Source organism: Tenrec ecaudatus, chromosome X (assembly GCF_050624435.1).
Source record: "Tenrec ecaudatus isolate mTenEca1 chromosome X, mTenEca1.hap1, whole genome shotgun sequence".
NCBI classification, from domain to species: domain Eukaryota; kingdom Metazoa; phylum Chordata; class Mammalia; order Afrosoricida; family Tenrecidae; genus Tenrec; species Tenrec ecaudatus.
The window spans coordinates 57,277,306-57,286,611 of NC_134548.1; the positions used below are offsets into that span (position 1 = coordinate 57,277,306).

The 9,306-nt window shown below is 37.3% G+C and overlaps 1 non-coding gene across 1 annotated transcript; it reads left to right on the forward strand.

The window, feature by feature from the left end:
- The first annotated feature begins 6,834 nt into the window (after window positions 1-6,834).
- On the forward strand, window positions 6,835-6,960 carry LOC142435305 (small nucleolar RNA SNORD22). The gene has a single exon (XR_012781384.1). It is a non-coding gene; the product is annotated as a small nucleolar RNA SNORD22 (small nucleolar RNA).
- Window positions 6,961-9,306: the final 2,346 nt, after the last annotated feature.

Below are 9,306 nucleotides of genomic sequence, written 5' to 3' on the forward strand. Positions count from 1 at the left end.
GGACAGTGCATTCATAAGAAAACTTGTCTGCTTGCTGAGACATGATTAAACATGTTCAATTTGTAATAAACAGTACATGTATAGAAGACAGCTGCTTCGCAAACTGAGTGGAAGCAATATAGCTGTACCCATCCCAAATAGAGGTGACCCAACATAATGCTCAAATTATGGAACAATATTAAACAAAATAATTATATCACATGCAAGAAAAAATTTGCTGAAGATTATTTAACAATGGTTACAATGGTACATTGAGAAGGATCTCCCAGTGATTCAGGCCAGTTTCAGAAGAGGACATGGAAAAGGGGATGCCATTGTTGATATCAGGTGGGACTTGGCTCAAAACAGATGACACAAGAAAAATGTTTATTTGTGTTTTATTGACTATGCCAAAGCATTCAACTGTACGGATAATAACAAACTATGGATAATCTTGAGAAGGATGGAAATTCCAGACCACTTCATTGTACTCATGAGAAACTTGTACATGGATCAAAAGGCAGTTGTATGAATAAATACATTAAATAGGGTATGACATTAAGAAATAGCTTGGAACAAATTATAACAATAATACATCATACCAGAATTTTGGAACAAAGTAATAGCACTTATCAGAGGGCAATTTATAGCAAACAATGCGTACATGAAAAAAGAGGTAGTTGTTGATTGTTGTTAGGTGCCATTGAGTCGGTCCATAGGGATCATATGCACATAGAGTGAAACATTGCCTGGTCCTGCATCATCCTCACTATTGTTCCTATGTTGCAGCCCATTGCTGCAGCCATGATATCAATCCATCTCCTCAAGAGTCTTCTTCTTTTTCAATGTCGCTCTACTTTACCAAACATGATGTCTTTTGCCAGGGTCTGGTCTCTCCTGACACCATATCAAAGGTATGTAAGATGAAATCTTGCCATCCATACTTCTAAGGAGCACCCTGGCCATACTTCTTCCAAGACAGATTGGTTGGTCCTTTGGCAGCCCATGGTACATTCAACATTCTTTGCCAGCATCAAAATTCAAATGCATTGGTTCTTCTTCCTTCTTCTTTATTCAATTCCCAACTTCCACATCCATATGAAATCCAAAATCAACATCTTAACACAGAACTTCCAGCAACTAGAACAAGGACAACATAAACCCTTCAACAACAGAAGATAATAGATCATTAAAATTAGAGCAGAAATGAGGTGTCAATAAGATCAGGTATCAGGCATCAAAGACCCAGAACAAAAAATCATATCACTATGAATGCGGAGGGGTGTGCAGAGTGAAGACCCAAGGCCAATCTGTAGGAAATTAGTCATCCCCTTACAGAAGGGTCACAAGTCAGAGATGAGCCAGTCAGGGTAGAGTATAGCACCATTGAAACATACAACTTTCCTCTAGTTCTTTTATGCTTCCTCCCCACTATCGTGACCCCAGTTCTACCTTACAAATCTTGCTAGACCAGAGTATGTACATGGGTACAGATGTACAACTAGAAACACAGAGAATCCAGGACAGATAAACCCCTCAGGGTCAATATTGAGAGTAGCGATTCGAGGAGGGTAAGGGGAAGATGGGGAGAAAAGAGGGGAACTGATCATAATGATCTACATATAACCAACTTCCAGGGGGAACAGACAACAGAAAAGTGGGTGAAGGGAGATATAGGTCAGTGTAAAACATGAAAAAATAATAATTTATAAATTATCAAGGGTTCATGAGGGAGGGAAAGTGGGGGAGGGAGGGAAAAAAGGGGGGTGCTGATACCAAGGGCTCAAGTAGAAAAAAAATTTTTGAAAATGATGATGACAACAAATGGACAAATGTTCTTTACACAGTGGTGGATGTACGGATTGTGATAAGAGTTGTATGAGCCCCCAATAAAATGATAATAAAAACATTAGAGCAGAAATGAATGACTTGAAAAACAAAAACAACAGAAAAATATCGACAAGAAGTTGGGGGGTTTTTTTGCAAGGATTAACAAAATTGACAAACTTCTGTGAAACTCAGCAAAGAAAAGGAAAGAGAAGATGAAGATATCTAGAATTAGAGGTAAGTAGAGGTAATGAAAAGGGTAATGTCACAACACATCCAAATGAATATAAGAATAACAGAGTATTACAAAAAAAACTCCAAGTTCAATAATCTAAAAGAAATGGACAAATATCTAGAAATAAATCAGCTGCCAAAAACAACTCAGAAGGATGTAGAAAACCCGAACAGACTTATAACAAAAGAATAAATAGAGAAGGTCATCAAGAAACTTCCGTCCAAGAAAAGCTCAGGACCAGATGTCTTCAGAGGGAAATTCTACCAAGTAGTCAGGGAAGAACTGTCACAAATTCTATACAGACTATTCAAGAATATAGAAAAGGACAGCAAATCCCCAAACTCATTATATGAAGCCAGAATAAACTTAATACCCAAACCAGGAAAACATCCCACAAAGATGGAAAACTACAGACCAATATCTGTTATGAACATAGATGCAAAATTCTGAACAAAATTCGGACCAATAGAATCCAACAACATAAAAAATAATTAATCGTGACCAAGTGGGGTTCATATCAGGGATGTAAGGATGGTTCAACATTGGAAAAAAACTATCAATGCAATTCACTACATAAACAAGATAATACATGCAGGAAAAGCATGTGACAATATGCAACACCCGTTTTTAATAGAAACACTCCATAAGGTAGGAATAGTAGAGAAACTTCTCAACATAATAAAGATCATTATGGAAACCAAAGGCCAGTACCACACTTAATAGAGAAAAATTGAAAACAAGAACTAGGCAAGGATGCTCCTTATGACCACTCTAATTCAACATTTTGCTAGAAATCCTAGCCAGAACGATTAGAAAACAAAATGAAATCAAGGAAATACAACTGGAAAAGAAAGAAGTGAAAGTCTACCTATTTGCAGACCATATGATTTTATAGAGAGAGAATCCCAAGGACTCCACAAAAATTCTGTTGGAAACAATGGGGAGATTTGGTAAAGTAGCAACATACAATTTAAGAAGCAAAAATCAATCAGATTCCAGCAACAAGAGCTCCCAAAAAAATCAAGAAAATAATGTCATTTACAATAGTCACACAGAAGATGAAATACCTATGAATAAACTCAATTAAAGAAACAAAAGAACTGTACAAATAAAACTATGAAACATTATGAGAAGAAACCAAAGAAGACCTGCACAAATGGAGAAAATCGGATTTTCATGGATAGGAAGACTTAATATTGTGAAAATGTCAATACTACCTAAAGCAATTTACAAATACAACACAATTCCAATTCATATATCAACATAATTCTATAAAGAAATGGACATACTAATTGCCAGCTTCAGAAGGAGAGGAGAAAGACCAAGGATAAACAAAGAATTCCAAAAGAAGAACAAAGTAGGAGGTCTTGCATTACCCAACCTCAAATCTATTACACAACCACAGTAGTCCAAACAGCTGGGTACTTGTATAGTAACAAATACATAGACTAATGGAACAGGATAGAGAATTCAGAAATAGAAGCATCCAGCAACAGACAAGTGATTTTCGACAAAGGACCAAAATAAATAAATAGGGAAAAGACACCCTCTTCAATATATGGTGCTGGTAAAATTGTATCTCCATTTGCATAAAAATGAAACAGGATCCACACCTCACTCCAGACACAAAAAACAACTGAAGATGGATTAGTGACCAAATGTGAACCCCAGAGTTATCAGGGTCATCAATGAGAAAACTGGGACAGGAAGCACACACAATGGAAGACAAAATAGATAACATACTTATACATGCCAAAAGACTTCATCAAAAGAGTAAAATGAGAGCCCACTTATTGGGGAAAAAATCTTTAGTAATGATATAATGGACAAGGGACTAATTACTAAAATCTATAGAATTCTGCAACACATCAATAAGAAATAACTAATCCAATTAAAAAGTGGACAAACATCTGTAGACAATTGGACATCCCCTTACAGAAGGGTCACAGGGAAGAGACAAGCCAGTCAGGGTGCAGTATAGCACCATTGAAACTTTCCTCTAGTTCTTTAATGCTTCCTACCTCCCCACACCACTATCATGACCCCAGTTCTACCTTACAAATCTGGCTAGACCAGAGGATGTACATTGGTACAGATAAGAGCTGGAAACACAGGAAATCCAGGACAGATAAACCCCTCAGGACCAATATTGAGAGTAGCGATAACAGGAGGGTAAAGGGAATGTGCAGGGAGAAAGGGGGGATCAATCACAATGATCTACATATAATCCCCTCCCAGGGGGGTGGACAACAGAAAAATGGGTGAAAGGAGGTATCAGTCAGTGTAAGACATGAAAAAATAATAATAATTTATAAATTATCAAGGGTTGATGAGTGAGGGAAGGTGGAGGAGGGAGGGAAAAAGAGGGAGAGCTGATACCAAGGGCTCAAATAGAAAGAAAATGTCTTGAAAATGATGATGGCAACAAAAGTGCAAACGCGCTTGACACAATGGATGGATGTATGGATTGTGATAAGAGTTGTATGAGCCCCCAATAACATGATTTTTTAAAGACAGCACTTTAACAACAAAAAAGGTGGGCAAAGGACATGAATAGCCAAATCACAAGGATGACATGAATATTGATAACAAACACTTGAGGAAATATTCAAGCTCACCAGCTGTCCAGAAGATACAAATCAGAATAATGAAGAGATATCATCTTATATCATCTTATACCCACAACAATAGCCCAAATATATATATCAGCACAACTAATGCTGCAGAGGCTGTGGAAAGATTGGAACTCTTTGTTTAAATCATTTTATTAGGGGCTCAGACAACTCTTATCACAATCCATACATACATCAATTGTGTAAAGCACATCTGTACATTCATTGCCCTCATCATTCTCAAAACATTTGCTCTCCACTTAAGCGATTGGAACTCTTATACACTGCTGATGGGCTTGTAAATATGTGCAGCTATTGTGGAAAACAATATGGCAGTACCTAAAACAACTGATAATAAAATAGCACACCACCTAGCAATACCTCTGCTGTGCATATACCCCAAAGAAATAAGAGACAGAATAAGAACAGACCATGCTTCCCATGTTCAGCGAAGTACAGTTCACAATAGCAAGAAGCTGGAAACAGCCCCAATGCCTATCAGTAGAATGGATAAAGAAACTCTGGTACATACTTTCAGTGAAATACTATGCATCCCTAAAAAGCAGACATGAAACATCTCATGACATGGAAGGACCTGGAAACCTGGAAACCATTATGTTGAGTGAAGTTAGCCAATCACCAAAGGACAAATATTGTATATGTTCATTACTATAAGAATAAATAGCAAGATGAAGGCAGGCTCCTGCCCCCAAGACATGTACCTTCTAATCCAATTTCACAAGCAATGAGGTAGTGAGTCTGCATAGCATCCATGAAATATATATCACACCCTCTATTTATACGTCTTAAAAACCACTTTGACCGAGAAGACCTCACCTCAGCTGGGATCTGTTTCTCAAGATGTGGGGAGAGGGAGATCATTCAGTTGCTGTCATACAAATTGTGCTAAGATCACCCTAAAGTGTAATAAGGCAACCTAACTGAAATTCAAGTCAAGATGGAGGAGTGGGGTATGCATATCTTGGAGAAGGCAATTAAATTTCTGTTCTTAGGAAGACGGGGAGTAGCAACCTTCCATAGGCCAAAACAAGTGCTTAACAATAATTATATAGAACCCAAGAGGAGAATATGCCCAGGACTATGTTCATAATTGGATAATTTTGACCCAATTTCTATCCAGCCTTGGTGATCCAGGCCATGTGCTATAGACTACTGGGCCTTTAGATTCTGCCCTTTTGAGGTACCCACCATGCTTCATAGACTACACCAGAAGAACTAGATGTGAAAACCCACTTAAGTGAACTGGACTTTACCTCAAACTCACCAGTAGCCCATGGACTTGAGGTTGAAATTCCTTAGTGTGAGAAGAAGCAGATGATTGCTATCCCAATGGCATTTACTAGTAGACATTGGACTTTGGTTAGGACCTCTTGCTTTGAGGGTGCCCAATGAATGGTGGCCTGGAACTACTACATATTTAATATTTTAATGCTCTGCTTATATGCATTCATCTGGTAGGCATGGCTCTGCCATTGTGAGTAAATATATTTGAAAGTTTTGCCCTCACCAACCCCTATTATTTGTGTAAATGGTGTCCGGCCACTTAAGAGGTTAATCTGTACAAGTCAACAATTCATGTATGGTAGTTCATAGCTGGCATATATTCGTATAATTTCCTCTTACCAAAGTGTTTTAAGTTCAATACCACTGGCTAGATTAATTACACTATCAATAAAATATTTTATCACTATCAACAATTACCTTATGCCCCAAAGGGATGATTAATAATGTTCTCTAACTTAAAATGACAATGAGGTATCTCAGGTGAACCAGTTTTATATCTATATATATTATAAACCATAAATATATTAATGGATTGGGGCCTTGCATTTAATCTTATCCCCAATCTAAGAACAATTAGTTCTTATGACATGGTGCTGCTTGAAGCTCACCTTCATGAAGAGATCCCTGGGTGCTATACCAAAGTATGGTGACTAAAGTAGATGGAACTAGAAGGAACAATGTCTAGGGTTGTAAAGGCTTGCCTGAAAACAAGCAACCCTTTAAATGAGACTTCATCTAAGCCCACATGGAAGAAGCACATCTTTCTATGTGATCCAAGGATTGTAAATCATAAAACTCAAATCTGAAGGAGATGACATCAGATCTTAAATTATGAACACCTGGGCTGCAGAAGCCTATGGTCAAGAGTGAAAATGCCCCCAATGAGGAAACAATCACATGTCTTACCTCCTGTCCTAGCCCCAGAACCTGAAAATGTGAACCCACTGGGGCTGGCTGGGGGAGCGGAGGAGAACCTGTTCCAGAAGGAACTGTCTGAGGGGTCATGGGATCCATGCACACAGGCCAGGGAAGAGGGGAGAACACTCCACTGAGAACAAAAGAAAAAAAAAGAGTGAAAATGCAAAATTTATTCGCAGGGTCCACGTATGGATTAAACCTCTGGTGAAATCTCCTCTGAACATAGGCCAGGGTGTGTGAATAGCCTTGCTATTATGCAGCATGCATGAGAAAATGTATTATTGCAGATGTAGTTTCCTTAAAATCCATCACCTTATCATCTGATCTCCTTTTTAAACCATTTTTAATTTGTTCTAGTTTTAGGTTTTTCTCTATTTCACTTTGTTATGTTTTTAGGTTTTTAAAATGCTTTCCTGTTTATGAAATCAAGTGTAGGTAAATCTACAGCAACAGTAATTGGATTAATGGTTTCTTAGGGGTATGGAAGGGCAGGTTGGGGGGAAAATTGGGATCTAATAATGAAGAAAATATTCCAAAATTTACTGTGGTGATGATTGTACAATTCTTACTATGAATGACTTATTGAATTGTAAGATTTGTGAATCGTATACCAATAAAACTGTTGAAAGAGAGAAACCCACGGCCTTGGCATTGATTCAGACTCAACTACCCTATCTACAAGACAGAATAGAACTCTCCCAACGGGGGTTACTTTACACAAGCAGACTATTACATCTTTCTCCCTCTGATAGGGGAAACTAGTAGGTTTGTGCCATCTACCTTTTGATTATTAACTGAGTTTCCAATTCACTTTCATGAGCAAACGATGTGGTTGAGTAATAGGGTGAGTGCAAAATTTGGGATATGCGCTGGCTATACTGTTATTTAGGGGGATCTATGATGATTCCATAGGATTTTTGGTGGTTAGTGGTTGTATATGCGCAGCTAATTAAAAGGTCTGGAGTTCAAAACCACCAGCTTCTCCATGAGGGAAAAATGAGGCTTGCTACCCCCGTAGTCACAGTCTTGGAAATTCTACCCTATCCTTGGAGATTCTCTCTGAGTCTGAATCAACTTGTTGGCAGTGCCTTTGGGTTTTAGTATTGTTTGGGTTTCCTCTGAGGACCCTTAGTGGTGAAGTGGATTATACCTTGGGCTGCTAACCTGCAGTTAGCAGTTCGAAAATGCCAGCCGCTCAGCGAGAGAAAGATGTGGCTTTCTACTCTCATAAAGATTTAGTTGAGGAAACCCATAAAGCCATTTCTAGTTTTTCCTATAGGCCATTATGAGCTGGAATTCATATAATGACAGTGAGAGTTTTGAGTGTGTCTTTCAGTTAATTTCATGGTGATATCTTTCATACTCTTCTTAGTTGCCTTTCCTTTAACTGAATTTTCAGTTTTGTATTAGAAGTATTTTCTAACATTTCTTTGAAGTCACCTATAAAACCCCTCAGTCACTCAACATGAAAAAGTTGATACTTTCCGCTCCTATGAATATTTACAGCCACAGAAACCCAAAGGGACAGTCCTGTTTAGCCTATTAGTTTACTGTGAGTTAGAATCAACTTAATACCACTTGTTACCTAGACAATAGTGGATAAACTCATTTTACCCCCTTTTATTTGATCCTTTATGTTCTATAATCCTCTCTCAGAATTCATAACATATAATAATCTTTTACTCTGATGATCACCTTTGTTTTAATCTTTACACGTTACATTCACATTCCAATAAAGTAAAAGTTATAAATATCAAAGTACAAAGCAAAAAAGACAGATGATATAAGAAGTGTTTTAAATCATTCCAGTAGCAGACTTAACACAAGTTTAAAAGAAATATTTAATGGACAAAAATAAGCAAAGATAGGGGGGAAAGGGGAGCTGATATAAAAGAGCTCAAGTAGAAAGACATTGTTTTTAAAATGATGATGGCAACATATATACAAGTTCGCTTGATATAATTGATTTATGGATTGTTATAATATCTGTAAGAGCCCCCAATAAAATCCTTTAAAAAAAGATTCAAAGGAGTGAAAGCCAAAAAAGTAAACCAATATCTAGGATTCCTATCTCATATAAGCAATATATATTTTGGATATATGTCAAATCTTGATCATAGAAAAATACTTTGTCAAATACAGGGAATATCAATAAAACCAAACCATTTGGAATAGCATAAAGAAAATATTCTAAATCCAATAATGTAGATATAATTTACTGGCCTTCTTTAATCATAATTCAATGAATATATATATTCAAAGTCCTTCAATCAGGAGATTAATGGAGTGATTACCTGTTGGGCTGTGATCCACAAGATCAGTTTAAAACCACCAGCCACTCTTCAAGAAAGAGACACATCGATTAAATGGCAATGAGTGAGTGATTAAATGCTTCTGGGTGAAAGAGGAATACAAACAAAATCTGCATTA